The 20,988-nt window shown below is 41.9% G+C and overlaps 1 long non-coding RNA gene across 1 annotated transcript; it reads right to left on the bottom strand.

The window, feature by feature from the left end:
- Window positions 1-2,618: 2,618 nt before the first annotated feature.
- On the bottom strand, window positions 2,619-19,059 carry LOC110569173 (uncharacterized). Its single transcript, XR_002479313.2, has 3 exons — window positions 18,990-19,059; window positions 9,605-9,774; window positions 2,619-3,589 (listed from the first exon to the last, which is right to left on the bottom strand). It is a non-coding gene; the product is annotated as an uncharacterized LOC110569173 (long non-coding RNA).
- Between the last annotated feature and the right edge of the window lie 1,929 nt (window positions 19,060-20,988).

Raw genomic sequence — 20,988 nt, 5'->3', positions numbered from 1 at the left:
TCTTTTAAAAGGAAATTATTCTTTTAAAATTGTTTTTCAGAGTAAAAATCAAGAAGATGGTGCTCATTTCTGACTATTACATGATTATTGCTGAAAATAATTTTGTTATAAGAGGACATATTAGTTTGTTCTCATGCTGCCATAAAGAAAGAAAGAGGTTTAATTGATTCACAGTTCTGCATGGCTGGGGAGGCCTCAGGAAACTTACCATCATGACAGAAGGTATCTATTCGAAGGGCGGCAGGAGAGAGAATGAGTGCTGAGTGAAGGGGCAGCCCCTTATAAAAGCACCAGCTCTCATGATAAATCACTATCATGAGAACAGCATGGGAAAACCCGCACCCCATGATTCAAGTATCTCCACCTGGTCCTGCCCTTGGCATGTGGGGATTATTACAATTCAAGGTGAGCTTTGGGTACAGACAGAAAGGCAAACACTATCAGAGGAAGCAGATGTTAAGAAATGACTTGCTCTGGTAACAAATATGCTCCGTATGCCACAGCACAAGAGGGACTTAGAATCTAGCGTAAGCCCCTCGCTCTACAGTTATCAAGGGAAGTTGTCTGACGTCACCCAGCTAGGCAATAGCAAAGAGTCTAGACAGACTCTCCTAGCTATTGCTGGACTACTTTTTCCATCTTCTACTCCCAAGGTAACTGAAATAGAACTATAGTGTTCGTGTTTCTCAAGCTGCGATAAAGAATCAATTTTTAAAAACCTTCAATGGATTGCGGACTAATACTACTATACAGCCCAGACTTCTGGCAGCTCATCATTCAAGTTCATAACTTCTTAACAGTCTCCACCCTGCTGAACAGGACAAATCCACGGATCACACATTTGGATATAGTAGAGATATCAAGTTGCCATAAAGGTGTTTAAATATTTACTCTCAATTTCTGTTCTTATCCCATCATAGACTAGTGACAGTTTCCTGACCAGCTTTGAGTAGCTCTGTACCATCTCATATAGAGTCCATAGCAAGGACTTATGGCCGGGAAAACATCTCTGGATAGTTAGATAAGCAAATTTTAGTCTTTTGGATTGTTTTGACTTTGTTAAATTTCTGTGAGGTTAATGGCTGAGGTTTGAATTACCATCAGTATCCTAGCTGTGTGGCCTAAACGTCTTTAAGCGAGTTTTCTCATCCACAGAACAAGGGAACAGTAGTGCCTAACTCAGAGGGTCTTTTAAGGTGATATGTGTGTGTAACCACCATGGGGCTTGACATGTAGTAAGCCCTCTTGTGTATTAGCTATTATTAATTTTATTGCCCCCCACTTCTTTTTTATGTGGTGGGAGGAGGGTGTTGCAGGATAATGTGTCATGGTATAACTACTATTGTTAGAGGATCTTTGGGGTGTTGTTTTTCTGGCCAGAAACCTCTGTGGCCAGTGGTGCCTTTGTCTGTTATCGTCCTGCATCCAGGAAGAATGAGGTACGCAGACAAGTGGAGAGTGAGCAAGATGAAGAGAAGCTTTATTGAGTGGTATAACAGCTAAGACAAGACCAACAGTGGGTTGCTCCTCTCTGCAAGCAGGTCAACCTATCATCTCTGCAACTCTTAGCAGAGGGGAGACTTGGAGTGGGTGGCTCCTAGGAGGGGCTTTCTGGGGCCCCAAGGCACAGAGACACCCATTCTGGAGCTGCACCAGGGCAGCTGCAGCAGCACCCAGGAACAGCGGGGCTTCTGCCTGCTCTGTGGAGTGGGAGGCCCAGCCACACCTCCCCACTACAGCCAGTGTCTTAGCAGCAGCCACTCTAGATGAGCTGTTGCTGCCATCAGCATAGGGCAGCCCAGGGAAGAAATCGCACCAAGCCAGGAGTCAGAGCTGTGAGCTCTGGCCCTGTTTTCTGAAAGGATCACTACACTGCAGGTGCGTTCAGGAAGCAATGATGGGGCATTGTCCTGCGCCAGGCTTTCGCTGGTCACTGGTAGAGAAATGGTCCCTGTCATCGAGGGTCTCACATTGTGGAGAAGAAGCAGAAGAGATACTGTCAGCAGATACAGGGGCTGTCGCAGAGTCAGGATCCCATGAAGAAGAACCCCAGCTGGTTCCTCTTCATCTTGTTTCCAAGCTTCAGCTCACAGAGCCAGCCCAGTTGGGTTCGTGTTACACAAGGGCACCGTCTCCATCTTTGCTTCCCTTGAGCAAAGATTTTCACTTTGTCACAGGACCCACAATGACCTTGACATTGCTGCATCTCCTCCCATGACACAGTGTTTTTTCACTGATCTGGTTAAATGAATTAACAATTTCCTGTGCAGTGGTGGTGGTGGCAGGGGGTGGAGGGAACAGGAAATGTGACAGAAAGGGGGATATATTATATTTGGGCTTTGAAGGATGAAGAGGAATCTGCATTGCAAGGTGAATGCCCAGGGGTGGGACATGTTTTGTGACAATAAAAAGTCCCCATCCTTCTAAGATCCGGCTTTCTCATCTGTGGGATGAGGATAAGGAAACTGCCCTTGGCTCACTCATGGCCTCCTTGGGAGTGTCCTCTGACAGACCCAAGGCAGAAATGTTTTGGGAACTGTAAACTGCTGTACAAATTATTATATAATACTCATCCCCACAGCACAAATATTGACTGTCAGCAGAGAGGGCTAGAACAATTTTTTTGCAAGTTGATAAATTATTTTAATCTTTTATAAATTGAACTCTCCCAAAATGGTTTTCATTAATGTCTGAGGCCCACTACTGAACCACCACCCCACTTGTCTTTTACTAAAACACTGATAACACAGAATCTAGCTTGCCTTTGTGAACGTGTTAAAAACAATATTTTCAGGGAGAAAAATAGAAAAATAGCCAGTGATGTTAGTTTGACATTTCTTGCTAGGATTTATTCAGGCTGCTGATGTCTATATGCAAACAGTACATTTAGAAGCCAAATGGGTTCTGGTGCCTTATGAATTTCTTTCTTCTCCCCAATTTGCATAGAGGGGAGGCCAGCAAGAAATGTAGCGGCAATCAAATTTCACTTGTAATGAAACAATGCAGCGTTTTTGACTGTGGATGGGTGTTTAAATAATCATGACAGTAGCAGCTGGTTCCTTTCTCCCTTTGTCCAATTAGGAGCTGTTTTTTCTGCAAGGATTACTCAAAGGTAGTCAAACCTTGATCCTCCCTGTGTCAAAAGTCTGCCTGAAACACTGATTTATCATCATCTAAGAAGAAACAGTACGTTTATTTCTCTGTCTGGGTGTGACACCACTTCAGAGAAAGGTTGCTAGCTTTGAGCTGAAATCTTATTGCATCCCTGGCATGTAGGTGAAGGCTGTTTCTTCTAGGGATTGGAGAGAACCGAGCCAGCTGAGGCAAGTACCCAGGATAGCCAGATGCTGTCAGCAAACAAAGAGTCTCGGTGGAAAGTGAGAAAGTGTGCATTAGGGCGAAGAGGCTGAATTGCCACCTATCAGCAGCTCTGGGAAGAGAGAAGCTCTGTAAATAATCCACTTCTAGGCAGTTTAATGCTTTGAACATAGTAACAGCCCATGCGCAGAAACCATCTGATAGAGCAGACTGCAAATTTCACTTCCAGCAATATGGTTGTGCTTGCACTACAAGCAAAGGTTCTGGCAGCCTAGGGAGAAAGAGGGAAGAGAAGGAGGGGGGTTTTGAAATATAGCCTGGCCCTCCTCCCGCCTCCGTGATGCCGTGGGGAAGGGGCATCTCAGAAGGGATCTCAGCTGTTGATTAGAACCAGTATAATTTTCTTTTTTAGAACTTAGGACTGTTCTCCCACTGCCTGTAGACTTCCCAGAGTAATGAGTCAATGGTGTCCATGGGGCACCTCTTACATGTGCAGCTGATCCCCTGCATCCCGAGAGTGGTATATGGTTTACAAAGTGTTTTTCATTTACAGTGTTGTATATATTTCCCCCAATAATCCTGAAGAGTAAGAACAGGCATAGACATTACATCCCTGAAAAAAAGAGGTAAAAGAATAAGATGTAGCCAGGTGTAGTGGCTTATTCCTGTAATCCCACCACTTTGGGAGGCTGAGGCAGGCGGATCACTAGGTCAAGAGATGGAGACCATCCTGGCCAACATGATGAAACCCCGTCTCTACTAAAAATACAAAAATTAGCTGGGCATGGTGGCGCGTGCCTGTAGTCCCAGCTGCTTGGGAAGCTGAGACAGGAGAATCACTTGAACCTGGAAGGTGGAGGTTGCAGTGAGCCAAGATGGCACCACTACACTCCAACCTGGTGACAGAGCAAGACTCTGTCTAAATAATAATAAAAAAAGAATAAGATGTCATAATATTCATAATAGCTCAAATGTATTGAGCATTCACCAGACTTACTATCCAAATTATCACATTTAATTCTCATAACCACCTTGTAAGGGAGGTACTCATCACCCCCAGTTTGCAGATGAGAAAACTGAGGTTCGGAGAGGTTAAGTAAACAGTCTAGGTCATACCAGTAGGACACAGCCACTCCAGCTGAGGCAGAGCCTGCAGTCTTCTGAATCACTGTGCTATGCGGCTTGGGTCTCTTTCCCTGTTCGTCCCCCAGGGAGAGACATTCGACAAGTACTAAGAGCCTACTGTGGGCCAGGAATACCTCTAGACACTGGTGATGCGTTCGTTCATTCGACAAATATTTCAATATTTCCTGAGTGCTCACTAAGTGCCAGCTTCTGTTTTGTGTTTGGGGGTACATCAGTGAACAAAGCTTTCTGCCTTCCTGGAGCTTACATTCCACTGGAACAGGCAGACAAGAAACAGGATATATTTAAGAAAATCACATGGTATATTAGCAAGCGATATGCTGTATGGAAGAAAGAGAACTTACAGTATAGTAAAGGGGACCAGGAATGCCGGATTGGGGGTAGACAGGGTAAAGCATCCAAGACAGGTCTTGTTGAGAAGATGATATTCCAACACAAAAATTGAAAGAAATGAGGGAAGTAACTATGTCCATATATAGAGAAGAGCCTTACAGACAGAGGGAAGAGGGAGAGCCTGGCATGTTAAGAGAACAGCAAGAAGGCAATGTGGCTAGAACTGTGAGTAAGGAAGAGACAGCCATACGAGATGTGGTCACAGCATGGTGAGGTCCCAGTTATGGCGGTCCCCCACTTCACTGTGAAGACTCTGAGTGAAATGGAGTGACTGGCAGGACTCTGAGCAGAGGAATGACCTGTTCTGGTTTTTGTGTTTAAAGAACCACTCTGAATGCTATTTTGAGAATGAACTCTTATGGGGCAAGGATGGAGGCAGGGAGGCCAGGCCAGAGGCCACTGTAGTGGTCTAGGGAAGAGATGATGCTGGCTCAGGCCAGGCCAGGCGGAGGTCAGATTCTGTGGGTATTTTGAATGTGGAGCCACACTGCAAGTCTACCAAATCACTAAATCAACTGAAATCTGGTGTTAAGAAAACTCTTTTCATAATAGAGGAACAGAACATAGGATTTCATGCATGGTGACCTAGAATGCTGACAGTTAGTGCTAGCCAGGAAAAAACTATACTTAGATCCAACAGAAATCATGACAATAAGAAAACAAGAAAACATAATACATTCCTGTTGTTGTTCCTTATTTTATGAAATTTAATGTATTTATGAAAATAAAGCAAGCCTCGCGAACAAAGCCACATCATTTATGACTTTGCCCTCGTGACTGTGCTGTGAGTACAGTCCACAGACAGAGTTAACAGTATTTTAAGAACTATTGCTTCTTTGTTTTCCAAGCTGAACCCTGTTTTACTCCATTGGAAAATACAAATAACAGGAGAAAAGGAAGCAAAATAATGCAAGTATTAATTAACCATTCCTGATCCCTATGCCTACGGACACTTTATGATTGCGAGAAGCCTAGGAAAATGGCATTTTTCTTCCTAGGATTCATCTATTTGATGCAAATGTGGAAAACGAAGTGGCTAGATGAACTTGATTACCATCTCTTTAAAGGAAGATGGGTTGTACACAGGCAGTTGTCATTGGCTTGGTGTTTTTTTACCTTCTCTGTATATAGCACAGGAAGTGTTTTGCTGCTAAGATTCAGAGGATCATTATTTGTTCCTTTATCATGGGTGGGTGTGGGCAGAAGATGAGCACCAACAATATTTCCTGCTTGACTCTTGTGGGCCAAAACTCCGTTACTGTCTCATGCTCCTTTGTATACCCAGTTTATAGTGTTTTAATTCAGCCTGACATTGTTCTTTATTGAGGTGCACACCATCACTAATGTTCACAGTTGAATGAAGATCTTGCTTTCTAATCAGCTACAGGATTGATGATTGTATATTAAGGGAACATTCTTCTCAGTGGAGCTCACTCTTAAAAGTGGACTCTGGCATTGGATTAAGTTCTGAGTATCAGGAGATCGCTTAGAAGATCTATACCTTCCTTCTTGCCTGGTGGCTAATTGTGCAGTCATTATCAGATTCCTGATGAAGAAAGCATATGATGAAAGTTTCCTGTGAGAAAACTACTGTGGGTAAATGCCTAAGCTTAGCCTCTTCAAAATATGATTAAATATTAGGTTGGTACAAAAGTAATTGTGTTTTTTGCCTAATGGTTGAGGCATTCTTATTCATCAGGATCACTGTATTTCAAAGTTCTAGCCATTAACAGGCAAGAAAATGAAATAAGTAAACCATATTATAATTATTTGTGAGGATTATTAAAAACGATAAAAGTTCAATCGGGAGCCACTGCTAGAAATCACATGACATGACTTTGAGAAAAAGCCCAGAAATCAACTGCTGGACAGAGCCTCAGAAATCAACTGCTCACTTAAGGCAAAGGAACATTTCCTGTTATATTGAACTTTGTCTACACCCAAAAACGAGATCAGAAGAAAGGGAACAGTTTGTGAACCTTGTGTCCAGGAGAAAAAATAGAGGGCTGAAAACTAAAACTCTTACTTTCTAACCATCTCAAAAGGAAGTCAGACATTACAGACCAAGGACCACTACTATAAAAACCTTGGATATAAAGTCAAATTTCTCACATTTTAAAACTCTATGCTGATGCTTTGTTTCCCTCTTCCTCTTCCTCCTACACAAGCACACGCACATGCATGCACACACGCGCACACACACACACAGAGTCAGTGCTTCAGGATCAATAACAATGAGTCTACTGCCAGGTTTGAGAAAGCCCAACAGATACAGTAGACGGTACAGTGACGGAGGTTGTCACTAGGCTGGATGTGAGGAAACAGTTGGAAAATCATGTACTGAAAGCTCAGTTTGGAGGTTCAGCATAGGAGAATGGCTGAGGGAGGCAGGGAGAACAGCCTGACTCATCTCAAAGAATATTAGAATCAAATATATCCTCACAGCTTCCAGCACATGATCTTTATAAGTGTGTCTGAATCTAAGAAGATTGCTTCATAGCAAGACACACTTTCCCCTGTTGCCATGGAAACAGCACTGTTCTCATGTGTCAGGGGCACACACACACACACACACATGCACTGTATGTTAATACATTCTGGTGTTCCTTATACTTCTAAAAAAAAATGTTTGGCCTGGCTCAGTAGCTCCTGCCTGTAATCCTAGCACTTTGGGTGGCCGAGGCAAGTGGATCATAAGGTGAGGAGTTCAAGACCAGCCTGACCGATGTGGTGAAACCCCATCTCTACTAAAAATACAAAAATAAGCTGGGCATGGTGGTGTATGCCTGTAGTCCCAGCTACTTGGGAGGCTGAGGCAGAAGAATTACTTGAACCCGGGAAGCAGAGGTTGTAGTGAGCTGAGATCATGCCACTGCACTCTGGCCTGGGTGACAGAGCGAGACTGTGTCTCAAAAACGAAAAAAAAAGATATGTTCAGAGCCAAAATTTTACTAATTCCTACAATCCACTTGTTATCTATTATCTCTGTTGTTGACATCAAAAATACTGATTTTAGGTTTTTCTTCAATATAATCTTTCCTAGAAGTGAAATAATCCATTATTTGCCCCTTCACCTAGCTCCAAATTTTCTCCCACCCCTTAAATGAACATACTGTAGATCTCAATGCCTACAGTTTATTAAGTTTTTAGAAACCAATTTCAGATCCTACTCAATGTCTTTGATGGGTATAATGATGCAATTTGTATATTTCATGTTCTTAAATATTCTCAATCTAAAATATTGTTTTTAAACTGGTAAAATGGCAATTTCTGGGCAGAATGTTGATGAATCACAAGTTCATATGAGTGTGGGACTGTAGCGGTCTGGTTCAGTCTTCAATCTGTATACACTTGAAAAGAAACTAAAGGAAACTGATATGGAGAATATATTATTTTGACAAGTGTTTCTTGGGCACCTACTATCTCCATATATGACCCAGTTGCACCTGAGAGCTGATTCTGACTACAATGGAGACGCTCACCATCAATGATGAGATGGCATGGTGCATGAGAGTTGGGCAACAGCCTTCAAAGCTCACTACAACCAGCTGTGGCTTTCACTTCACCTGAATTAGGCCACAGAATCATAACCTGTAAACTGAGCAACTTGGACTAGACTATCTCCCTGGTCAGCTTCAAGATGCCACGGCTATACTTCCATTTCATGTGGTTGCTTAGGCAGCCCCAGTAAGTCCCCATCTAGGAAGTGACTCAGCCATAGGGGGCTCACACCCCATCAGGCTTCCCACCCCTTGCTGCACCAGTCTTCACCCCCACCCTTGGCCCTCCAGGTGGGACAGAGCCCCTTCCCAGTGTCCCCTCCCTTCTCCTTCTGCCCACCTCAGATCTACCCTCTGTCACTCACCAGCTGAGACCAGCTGTCTTGAGGCAATCATTGCTGCCAAGTTACCAGTGGCTGCATATGTCACATGGAAGGCAACATACTTATGGTAAAAGATTACTTTCTGCAGATACCAACCCTGGTAAAGTCTCCAATTGATTTCCTACAACTTACCTTCTCACATTCTTTGTTTCAGCCTCAAGGGCATTTCTTGGAATTCACCAAGCTCTTCACTGCCCTCAGCCTTGGCCTCTCGCCAATGCTGCTGTCACTGCCCAGAAAGCTTCTCCTCCACTTAATACTCTATTAACTCCTTCCCACCCTTCAGCGACAGCTTCCAAGTCTCTTTCCCCAACTGAGCCCTCTGCTATTCTCTTTTCCTTCACAGATTTTACTAGAAAGTACAAACATCTCCCTCAGTAGATGATAGATTTCATGAAGGCACTGTGCCACTGTACACCTGGTGCCTGCCTGGTACGCAGCAGGGGCTTAGGTTAATAACCGTTGGTTAAACACATGGATGAACAAATGAATGAAAGCACTGTCTTAACCCAAAGATGAGACAGATGGTGGGAATTGCAGGCCCTGGCACCTGTCGATGGGGGAAAGAGACATTTTTGAGCAGGTGAAACTTGTCTCTCATCTCCACCTGCAGTGCTCACCTGACTCTTAAAGGACAGACACTAGCAGCAGAAAATATCATCACTCCCAAATGTAGCTTGGCCTATAACTATTTGTCAACCATAAGGCTTTGACTCACTACAAAACCTTTCTTTACATGAATTCAAAGCATTTCGCTTTGCATTTCAGCAAGCATGTTGGTGACAGCAGTCCTTAGAATGTGAAGCACAATGGTTTCAACATCAGATTGAGATGGTAAGGCTGAAACTTGTTCCCATCTCACACCTTTGGCAGAACAAAGACCAGAATCGAATTTTTGTCAATCAAGTCACTTTTCCCCTCTGGGCCTCAGTTTCCTCCTCTGTAGTTTGAACGTACCTCTTCCTCCACTTCACTCCTCCCAAAGTGCTGGGATTATAGGCGTGAGCCACCGCACCTGGTCTTCATGTTTTTATCTTTAAAAAAAAAAAATCACTCACATGTGAACGTTTCTTTAAATAATTGGCTTATAGAAGACACATTTTCTTGGGAATAAAAAAGGGCATTAGTGCTGTTTTTGTTGTGGTGATTGATGCCAGCAGATTTATAGTTGCCCTACTTGTTCTGTTCATCTTGCCTGCGGAGTGAATAGGTGTCTTGGTAGATAGCCCTCAAATCTTTGAACAGTGGTCCCAGCTTTAAAATATGCTTTCTTGTCCTATTTTCACCACGGAATCAATGTAAATTAGAAAAATCCTTTAACCTCTTTATGTCTTAGTTTTTTCACAAGTGAAATGGAAAGAGTAGCTGGTTCTCCGTATACCTTGAGAAATCTAGGACAGGGTGGTTCAAATTTGTGACTGCTACCATGCCAGTTTCACAGAGATGTCTGGCCTCTGGGGAGTACGGAGATGCAGGTGTGCCAGTGGTCTGTGACACCTCTCTTCCTGCCTCCCAAGGAAGGTTGCTAGATGCACTGACTCCTGGTGTTCGATGGCCGGAGAAGACAGATTCAGTGTTACTTCTAGAACGGTGCCTCCCAACAGGACCAAGTCCAATCTGGTCTGATCTGTAGGCAACGAGAAAAATAAAAATAATGTGGTGCATGTGTCAGTGTGTCTGTGTGTGAGTGTGTGAGTGTGCATATCGTCAGTTGTTCTTTCTTTGAGATAATGTAATTCCCATTTTTTGGTGTTAAATCTTTTTTTTTTATGTCCATAATAGGCACTTGTCATAAATTTTCAAAGTCTGCTTTAAAACACTGAGCTGAAGGACAATGCTGTTACTGTTTCCTAGCTCTTCTGTGACCTGGTTTTGACAGTCAATTATTAACTTACTTTGGCTAAAAGAGATAATGTTAAGCATTGGAAATTTACTCAGCTTCTTAACTAGAAGGACACTAACATTTACTAAGGGTATACTGAGTGCTAGGAACTGTGCTTGGTGCTTCCATGTACATTATTTTATTCAATCCTCTTAGGAACTCTATGAAGTTGGATGTATTATATCCATTTAAATTAAGAGAAATTTGAAGCTCAGAGAAGACAAATCACTTGGTGAATGTCCCCAGTTGTTAACCATCAAAGTATGAATTTGAACTCAGTTTGTCTGAGCCCAAAGTCCATAGTTTTTAACCTCACTACCTAATTCCCAAAATAAAACCTCAAAACTCATATTTCAATCTGGAATATACTTGTATCAACGGAAGACCATTTGGAGACTGTCATTTTAATTCTGATACCTACAAAGAAAACATTAAAAGATGTCAGACACAGGGACTTACCATAAATAGATCTGGGTTGAGCAGGACTGGCTCATCCATGATGCCTTCCTATCTGCTGAGCTTGTGAGAATCTGAAAAGGGGCCAAAGCCAGGGACAAAATGAGACCGAGTCCCCGAGTTGCACTGTGACCTTGAGCGCATTCCAGAGCTCAGTGTAAAACATCCTTGATTATCTCTTCTGCCGTATCATCTATCCTTGATTTTCTATCAATAGGAATAATCAATGTTGACTGGATTGAATGACACAGAAGCAAATGAATCATTTGTCCTGCAGGACTGTAACCAGCAAACAGCCTTGTATTCAGTGATATTTGGGCCAGTATTTACTTCTTTATCTCATATCTGTTTTGTCTGTGATTAATTTCACTATGAAGGTTACCAAGAAAGCTAATGTTTTGAATTTTCAAGATTTCATTGTAAGAAATCTGTTCAGAAAGAAAGAAAGAAAGAAATCTGTTCAAGGGAAGGCCAAGTCTTTGGGCAGAATGACCAAATGCTCCTAAACCTCAAGTTTGCAAACCTTATTTTAAAAATTAGAGTCTTGGACTTTTTAGCTAAACGTTCCCATTCTGTAGGTCTTGTGGGAGTGTCCTGCAATCAAACTGGGAGACTAAATGTAGGCAGAAGATCCAGGAACACACATCGGGAAACAGTTCTAAGATACTCACATTTCATTCAAGGGGCATATATAAGCATCACTGGCTGGCTAGAGGCTTTTCCTTTATTATTTTTCTTTCCAACCGACAGGGATAAAGAATAGCTCTTGCTGACCCTACATGCTGAGAAGGAACTGCACAAGCCTCCAAAAAACCACTTTTTAGGGGGTATGTTTTAGTACAAAAAATGGACCAAAGTGAAGAAGCCTTAGTTGTAGAGAACTCCAGAGGGTTGAAATGGGGGAGGGTTGAGAACAAAGGTGTCCTCATGGGCCAGGAGAGGACACCCTGGCCCATGCCTTTCTTAAGGGCAAAGCATGTGGTGAGCACTGTCAGCATGGAGTCCATAAATGCAGACGAAGCAGTCGCACAACTCAAAAGTCCTTTAGCATTTACAGACAGTTCTGTTTTTATCAAATATACAAGTCAGCATATCTTCCAAATGCTGCCAGCAAATGCCAACTCTCTGGCTGGCTGCCATACTTCTCCAAGGTAACGCGCTCTGTGTGCAGGACTGTCTTCACCGTAGTTTTTAGGCACAGAGCAATTCTCGTTGATCAACACCTGGACTAAACCAGTTCTTTGATATGCAGGTATACCTTGTTTTATTGCATTTTGCTTTATTGCATGTCCTAGATACTGCTTTTTTTTTTTTTTTTTACAAATTGAAGATTTGTGGCAACCTGGCATCAGGCAAGTCTATTGGTGCCATGTTTTCAACAGCTTGTGTTCATTTCATGTCTCTGTGTCACATTTTGGTAATTCTCACAATACTTCAAACGTTTTCATTATTATTATATTTATTATGGTGATCTATGATCAGTGATTTTTCTTTTTTTTTTTTTTGAGATGGAGTTTCACTCTTGTCGCCCAAGCTGGGGTGCGATGGCGCGATCTCAGCTCACCTCAACCTTTGCCTCCTGGGTCCAAGTGATTCTCCTTCCTCAGCCTCTGAGTAGCTGGGATTACAGGCATACACCACCATGCCTGACTAGTTTTGTATTTTTAGTAGAGATGGGGTTTCTCCATGTTGGTCAGGCTGGTCTCAAACTCCCTACTTCAGGTGATCTGCCCATCCTGGCCTTCCAAAGTGCTACAGTTACAGGCGTGAGCCACCATGCTCGGCTGATCAGTGATTTTTGACGTTACTGTCTTATTGTTTTGGGGAGCCACATAAGATGGAGAACTTAATAAATGTATGCGTTCCAACTGCTCCTCCGACTGGCTATTCTTCATCTCTCCCTTAGCTTGGGCCTCCCTATTTCCTGAGTCACAACAATATTGAAATTAGGACAATTAATAACAATACAATGGCCTTTAAATATTCAAGTGAAAGGAAGAGTAACACATCTCTTGTGTGTTGTTTTTTTTTTTTTTTTTGCTTTGTTTTGTGTTGTTTTTAAGATGGAGTCTTGTTCCGAGTCCCAGGCTGTAGTGCAGTGCCACAATCTCGGCTCACTGCAACACGGCAACCTCCATCTCTCAGGTTCAAGCAATTCTCGTTCCTCAGCCTCCCAAGTACCTAAGACTACAGGCATGCGCCACCACACCTGGCTAATTTTTGTATTTTTAGTAGAGACAGGATTTCACCATGTTGGCCAGGCTGGCCTTGAACTTCTGACCTCAAATGATCCACTCACCTTGGCCTTCCAAAATGCTGGGCTCACAGGCTTGAGCCACCATGCCACGCCACATCTCTTACTTTCAATCAAAAGGGAGAAATGATTAAGCTTAGTGAGGAAGGTATGGGGGAGCCAAGATGGGCTGAAAGCAAGGTCTCTTGCCCCAAACAGTTGGCCAAGTTGTGAATGCAAAGGAAAAGTTCTTGAAGGAAACTAAAAGTGCTACTCCAATGAACACATGAATGATAAGAAAGCAAAAACACCTACTGTTGATATGGAGAAAGTCTGAGTGGTCTGGATGGAAAAACAAGCCAGTCACAATATTCCCTTAAGCCAGTGCCTTGTCCAGAGCAAAGCCCTGTCTCCCTTCAATTCTATGAAGACTGAGAGAAGTGAGAAAGTTGCAGAAGAAAAGGTGGAGGAAGCTAGCAGAGGTTGATTCATGAGGTTTAAGGAAAGAAGTTGCCTCCATAACATAGAAGTGCAAAGTAAAGCAGCAAATGCTGATGTAGAAATTGCAGCTCGTTATACAGAAGATCTAGCCCAAGATAATTGATGAAAGTGGCGACACTAAACAACAGATTGTCAGTGTAGATAAAACAGCCTTCTATTCAAAGATGCCATCTAGAACTTTCTTAGTTAGAGAAGAGAAGTCAAGGTCTGGCTTCAGATCTTCAAAGGACAGGCTGACTCTTTTGTTAGGGGTTAATGCAGCTGATGACTTTAAATTGAAGCCAATGCTCATTTACCATTACAAAAATCCCAAGGCCCTTAATAATTTTGCTAAATCTACTCTGCCTGTGCTCTAGAAATGGAACAGCAAAGCCTGGATGGCAGCACATCTGTTTACAGCATGGATTAATGAATAGTTTATGCCCACTGTTGAGACTTACAGCTCAGGAAAAAAAAAGATTCCTTGCAAAACATGACTGCTCATTGATGATGCACCTGGTCACCCAAAAGCTCTGATGGAGATGTACGAGGAGATTAATGTTATTTTCCTGCCCGCTCACACAACATCTATTCTGCAGCCTATGGATGGAGGAGTAATTCTGACTTTCAAGTCTAATTATATAAGAAATACATTTCATACGAGTATAGCTGCCATAGATAGTGATTCCTTCGATGGATTTGGGCAAAGTAAATTGAAAATCTTCTAGAAAGGATTCACCATTTTAGATGCCATTAAGAACATTTGTGATTCATAGGAGGAAGCCAAAATATCAATATTAACAGGATTTTGGAAGAAGCTGATTCCAACCCTCATGGATGATTTTGAGGAGTTCAAGACTTCCGTGGAAGAAGTCACTGCAGATATGGTGGGAATAGCAAGAGAACTAGAATTATAAGTGGAGCCTGAAGATGTGACTGGATTGCTGCAGTCTCATGACCAAATTTAAATGGGTGAGGAGTTGCTTCTTATGGATGAGCAAAGAAAGTAGTTTCTTGAGATGGAATCTACTCCTGGTGAACATGCTGTATCATTGTTGGAATTACACAAAAAATTTAGAATACTACATCAACTTAGTTGATAAAGCAGTGGCAGGGTGGGAGAGTATTGACTCCCAGTTTTGAAAGTTCTACTGTGGATAAGTAAAATGCTGTCAGACAGCATTGCATGCTACAGAGAAATATTTTGTAAAAGAGTTCATCACTAAGTCCATCATTGTCTTATTTTAAGAAATTGCCACAGTCACCTTAACTTTCAGCAACCACCATTCTGATCAGTCAACAGCCATCAAAAGTGAGGCAAGATCTTCCACCAGCAAAAAGATTAAGACTTGCTGAGGGCTCAGATTGTCATTAGCATTTTTTTTTTTAACCAATGAAATACTTTTAAACTGAAGCATATATGTATGTTAGACGTAATGCTATTAATACAGCTACTTAAAAGACTACAGTATTGTGTAAACATAACTTTCATATGCACTGGGAAACCAAAAAAATGGTGTGAGTTGCTTTGTTACATTATTTACTTTGTTGCGGTGATCCGGAATCAAACCTGCAATGTCTCTGAGGTATGCCTGTACTTAATGTCATCCCTAACTATGACAGCGCTCTTAGGCGAGTTTATCTCTGAGAATTTTTTGGACCATGGAAGGTCACACAGAGTGAGTGAAGTGTATAAAGAGAGCTGGAACTTGAGGCAAGGTGGCAGGAGGCAGAAGAGAGAATACAGCTAAAAATACTTAGTACAGTGTCCCTAACTAATTGGTGAAACTAAGCCAAGTTTGGCAAAATTTCTGTAGGAGAGCCAAGTCTGAAGGATGGGTCAGTGGCTCCCTGGAGTCCTGATCTGGAAGAATTTCTACAGTCACAGACAGTCTCAGCAGTGACAACTACAATGATTGATTACTCAGTCTGCCAAGGGCCCAGGAAGGAGTGTGTGTGGCATGTTTGTCAGCCGTGCTCTGGTGGACATGAGGCTACATTTTGAACTTTTTGGCCTTTTGCTGATCTCTCTTTTCAGAAACACACACCAGCATTTCCTTTCTCCTCATACGTATTCACTGGTAAATACCTGCTACTCAAATAAGAGATTTATACTAGTTTAGGCAGAATCTCTCAGAGGTATCTGAGCTAATGGGCAGTAAACACCACTCAGCGTATGTCTCCAGGAACTATGAGCAGGGAAGCCACTACAAGTTGGTCATCCCTCTGTAGTCACTTTTTCTCTTTGCAACTGATGTCCAATACACAGGTTCTCCCATGACTCGGAACCAATTGTCACCCTCACATCCCCTGAGTGGATCACAACTGTGGCAGGATCTGTGACATCCATTCTGGGCTTCACACAAAAAACGTGGTAGAGTGATATGAACTGTGACTGTGTCGTCACCAGCACTTTTAGTCATAACTGAGCTCTCTGGAAATATCTGCACCACTTGAGGGAGTTGGTGTCCCCAGCTGTGTCCTGCTGCATGACATGAAATGGTAGAGGCAGGCCACTTGCCTTGCTCCTTTATTGCTGCACTGCCTGGCTCTTTGCTATTTTTATAAAAGTCAACTTTTCCTTAAATATCAAAGAATTTTGGCTGGGCATTGTGGCTCACACTCATAATCCCAGCACTTTGGGAGTCAGAGGTGGGTAGATTACCTGAGGTCAGTAGTTCAAGATCAGCCTGGCCAACATGGTAAAGCCCTGTCTCTACTAAAAATATACTAATTAGCTGGGTGTGGTGGTGCATGCTGGTAATCCCAGCTACTTGGGAGGCTGAGGTGAGAGAATGAATTGAACATGGGAAGCAAAGGTTGCAGTGAGCTGAGATTGTGCCACTGCGCTCTAGCCTAGGCGACAGAGCAAGACTCCATTGCAAAAAAAAAAAAAAAAAAAAGTATCTTCAGGGAGCCTCTCCGTTTTCGTCTGCTGTGCTGCTCTACCAAAATACCATAGACTGGGTGGCTAAAACAACAGAAATTTATATTTTTATAGGTCTAGAGGCTGAGAAGTCTGAGATCAAGGTGCTGACTGATTCAGTTCCTGGTGAGGGCCAACATCCCAGCCTCCAGACAGCTACCTCCTTGCTATGTCCTCACATGGTGGGGAGAGCAAGCTGCTGTCTCAAGGACAGTGATCCCATCATGGGGGCCTCACCCTCAAGACCTAGTCTAAACTTAATCAACTCCCAGATGCCCACTTCCCACTACCATCACATTGGGGGAGAGGGCTTCCCTCTAGAAATGTGAAGAGGACAAAAACACTCAGTCTGTGACACCCTCCTTCCTGGAAGGTGTATTTTCATTGGAAAACACCAATCCTTGACAATGCAACCAAACTTTTTAATGCTAAAGAGTTTGACCTGAATGTTTTGTGCTTTAGGTTTTAGTGGGGTTGGTGTGCTTGTGCTACTGGGTTGAGAGAAGAGAGAGCTTTAAACATTATTAATATTTAGCAAAATAATGATGATTTCAGTTTTAAAAAGAGCAGTAAGTGACTCGATTGCTATTGCTAATTGTAGAAAATGTCATGGTGGAACTGCATGGGGAAATACAGAGGAAACAGCAGTGGGTTGGGGAGAGTCATTTTGAACTGTTTTTTGTTAAGCGAACTGATAATTCGGCTTGTTGAGTTGTTAATACAATGTCGAAGTTCAGGTGCTGTATCTGATTTCAACTCCTGATTCCTCTACTTAGTAGCACTGTGACCACGGGCAAGCGACTGAATCTCCCTAAGTCTCAGCTTTATCATTTCTAAAATGAAAGTAATAATAGTTCCTACTCTATGGGACTCAATGAGGAGAAGATGATTCAGTGAGGAGCTGGGAGTGGTGGCTCACACCTGTAATCCCAGCACTTTGGGAGGTTGAGGCAGGAGGATCACTGGAGCCCAGGAGTCGAGACCAGCCTAGGCAATAAATTTTTTGATACCAAAACCAAAACAAAAAACAGCCAGGTGTGGTAGTGTGTACCTGTGGTCCCAGCTACTCAGGAGGATGAGATGGGAGGATTGCTTGAGCTCAGGACGTCGATGCTGTGACATGCCATGTTCTCGTCACTGCACTCCAGCTTGGGTGATAGAGCCAGACTCTGGCTCAGAATTAAAAAAAACAAAAGATTCAATGTGAATGTATGCAAAATAATTCAGGATTGTGTCTTGAACATGGTAAGTGCTCATCAGATGTTAGCTATTATTATTCTTACTATTATTATTTATTAGCAGTTGGGTGGGAAAGATACAGCGCTAGGAAGCCAGAGCCCTTTCTTCAATTACTGATATACATTAACAATAACAACAACAATAGTAGCAACCCTTTTATATACTAGGCTCTTAACATGAATTAATTTACAACTGCCCTATGAGGTATTATTACTATTATAATCATCCCTTACTTATAACTGAGGAAACTGAGTCACAGAAAGATTAAATAACTTACCCAAAGTAATATGGCTAATGACCAGCAAGGCCAGAGCTTGAATCTAGGCAGCCAGTTCCAGAGATGATATGTTGAACTATCACGATATGTTGCTTTTTGTGGTCTATACAATTAGGGCCATGGCTGGAGGCAACGTATAGACCCAATAATCTGTTTGGATCCCTCTATATCTCGGATCCTTGGGAATGTCCCTGAGTTTAGATCTATTGTTATGCTCTATATCAGACAATGAAAAACACAGTTCTAAGTCCTTAGCTTGGGAAACTCTCATAACATTTGGCTTAGTGAAGTCAAATGGTACAAAAACAAAAGTAAAAGGCACATGGTATAAAAAGTCTTTTCTTACCTCATCATCCAGCCATCTAGTTCCCTTGCCCAGAGATAGTAATTGTTAGGTAATGGATCAATTTTGAGCAAACTGTTAACCCAAACCTTACCCCTTTATCATCCAAGACAAACACTGCTTCCATGCCCCACCTCCCCTCTCTGCTCTGACTTGCTAGCTGGAGACAGAATTCCCAATGAGGGAGAGAAACAGAACTAGTTTCTCTCTAGTGCTAGCCTCGCCTTCCCTTCCCCTCTCATTACGTCTCCCTTGCCCTACCACTACTGGGCCTTTCTTTACCAACTCATACTATCAGCACTTTACACTACACTAACGGTATCCTCAGGAGAAGGTTAGGGACACCTGCTTTAATTTCAACAACTCCTTTGCTACCATGACTATCCTTCTGGGTTTATCACCAATTAGCATACCACTCACGCTGTGAAGTCTAAGGACTGATGTGGCGGGACCACCAAAGAAGACTCATTCTCTGCAATATTCCTAAACACAAGAAAGAAAAAGAATAGGATTTTCTTTCTAAGTATTCTAGTGCTAAACCTTGTAGCTACATATGTACAGGAACAGAGAGATGCAGGCATGCTATTGATCTCATTTGCAAAACCTAAAAATAATAGCAACAACAAATAAAGCATATACACATTGACCAGCAGATTAAACTGTTAATAGTGAATACGTTACCTACCAACCATCTTAACTTTTAATAAGAAGCATGAATTTCATTTACTTATATATGATTTTCAGATCTTTTCTCCCCTTTTTATTGTGGTAAAATAACATATGCTTTACCATTTTAACTATTTTTATTTAGTTAGTTGTTTGTTTTTAATAGAGATGGGGTCTCACTATGTTGTCCAGGCTGGTCTCAACCTCCTGAACCCAAGCAGTCCTCCTGCCTTGGCCTCCCAAACTGTTGAGATTACAAGCGTGAGCCACTGCACCCATTCTCAACTATTTTTAAGTCTATAATTCAGTGACATTAAGTATATTCACAACGTTGTGCAACAGTCACTACTACCATTTCTAGAACTTTTCATCATCCCAGATAGAAACTCTGTACCCATGAAATAATAGCTCCCCACTCCTCCCTCCTCCAGCACCTCATAACCTCGATTCTACTTTCTGTCTCTATGGATTTGCCTATTTTATAAGTGGCATCATGCATTATTTGCTCTTTGGTGTCTGGTTTATTTCACCAAGAATGATGTCTTCAGTGTTCACCAATGTTGTGATAAAATTTTCGTTCCTTTTAAAGGCTGAATGATATCCAATTTTATGTATATATTACATTTTAAAAATCCATTCATTTGTTGGTTGGGTTATCATCACCTTTTACCTATTGAGAATAGTGCTGCTATGAAATGGGTGTAGAAATATCTGTTTGAATCCCTGCTTTCAATTCTTTTGGGCATACACCTAGAAGAGAAATTGCTAGATTCTATGATTTATCTATGTTTAACTTTTTGAGAGAACATGATACTATTTTCCATAGCAGCTGTACCATTTTACATTCTCACTAGCAAAGGACCAGGGTCCTAATTTCTACCCATCATCATCAATACTTTTTAAAAAAAATAGTTATCCTAATGGGTGTGAATCTCATTTTTTAATCCTTCACCCCCCAACCTTTTTCCCCAAGTCCCCAACAGCCATTGTATCATTCTTAAACCTGTGCATCCTCATAGCTTAACTCCCACTTATGAGTGAGAACATACAATGTTTGGTTTTCCATTCCTGAGTTACTTCACTTAGAATAATGGTCTCCAATTCTATCCAGGTTGATGCAAATGCCATTATTTCATTCCTTTTTATGGCTGTGGTATATATACATACACCACATTTTCTTTATTCACTTGTTGATTAATGGGCATTTGGGCTGGTTCCATATTTTTGCAATTTTGAATTGTGCTGCTATAAACATGTGTGTGGAAGTATCTTTTTTGTATAATGACTTCTTTTCCTCGAGGTAGATACCCAGGAGTGGGATTGCTGGACCAAATTGTAGATCTATTTTTAGTTTTTAAAGGAAACGCCACACTGTTTTCCATAGTGGTTGTACTAGTTTACATTCCCACCAATAGTTTAAAAGTGTTCCCTTTTTACCACATCCTTGCCAACATCTATTATGTCTTGATTGTTTTTATTATGCGCATGTGAGTTTCATATTTTTTTAAAAGGTGTGATGGTTAATTCTGTCACCTTGACTGAGCCATGGGGTGGCTGTTTGGTCAAACACTATTGTGGGCATATGTGAGGGAACATCTAAGTCTTGGGCTTCCACAGACACAGTTTCTATTAATTGCTTTTTTCCTGTGTATTGGCCATACTCTTTTGTTTTTTTGAATGTCTTATAATTTTTTGTTGAAAATTGCACATTTAAAATGCTATAATGTGGGAACTGTGGAAATTAGA

The sequence above is a fragment of the Aotus nancymaae genome, unplaced genomic scaffold (assembly GCF_030222135.1).
Source record: "Aotus nancymaae isolate 86718 unplaced genomic scaffold, 86718_ANA_hifiasm-v0.15.2.pri h1tg000025l, whole genome shotgun sequence".
Lineage (NCBI taxonomy): Eukaryota > Metazoa > Chordata > Mammalia > Primates > Aotidae > Aotus > Aotus nancymaae.
The sequence above is the reverse complement of the archived record's forward strand: the minus strand, read 5'-3'. Positions and strand labels throughout refer to the sequence as shown.